The sequence below is a fragment of the Penaeus monodon genome, chromosome 22, assembly GCF_015228065.2.
Source record: "Penaeus monodon isolate SGIC_2016 chromosome 22, NSTDA_Pmon_1, whole genome shotgun sequence".
In the NCBI taxonomy this organism is placed as follows: domain Eukaryota; kingdom Metazoa; phylum Arthropoda; class Malacostraca; order Decapoda; family Penaeidae; genus Penaeus; species Penaeus monodon.
Genome location: NC_051407.1, coordinates 24,196,256 through 24,196,901, shown reverse-complemented (window position 1 = coordinate 24,196,901; position 646 = coordinate 24,196,256).

Genomic DNA, 646 nt, shown 5'->3' with positions numbered 1-646 from the left:
GTCGAAAAGCTCAGTCGACCACAGACCGACTTTCTATGACAGCTTTCGGGCCGCGACTCACACGGCGTGGACAGCGCTGACCTCTCTTGGTGGACTCAGGCCCAGGTTGACCGCACGATCAGCGGGGACTTCGAAAGGCGCGACGAGCTATAGTTCTTTAGGCCGACGTTCCCGCTCGAGACTCGGCAAGAGGAGGGGAATGTCGTGACAGGCATGATCCTGTCTCCGCCTTCTCATGGATCGAAGCTGACGATCGAGGATCTGATGGAGGTTTGCGATCTTTCTTGCAAGGGCGAGAAGATAGAGGGGAAGAGTAACGACGGCAGAGGAGCGGTTGCTGCGCGACAAGTCAGCAGCCAGTAGGAGATCCCTGTCATGAGCAGTTCGCCTGTGCAACCTGACTCCCTGAATCAGAGTTCAGAGCTACGGTTAAACGATACGTTAACCGAAAGCGGAAGAGCTCTTCGCAGTAGAATTCGTCTGCTGTTACAAATTCGTGTCCGCTCAAGAAGCCAAAGCAGGCCCGGATTGCCACGGCCGACCCACAGATGCGCTGGCATCTTCTCCGACAGCCCTTCTCCGACAGCCCTTCTCCGACAGCGACGACTCGGGATTCCGCTCTAATTCTGACGAGCAGGAGACGAGC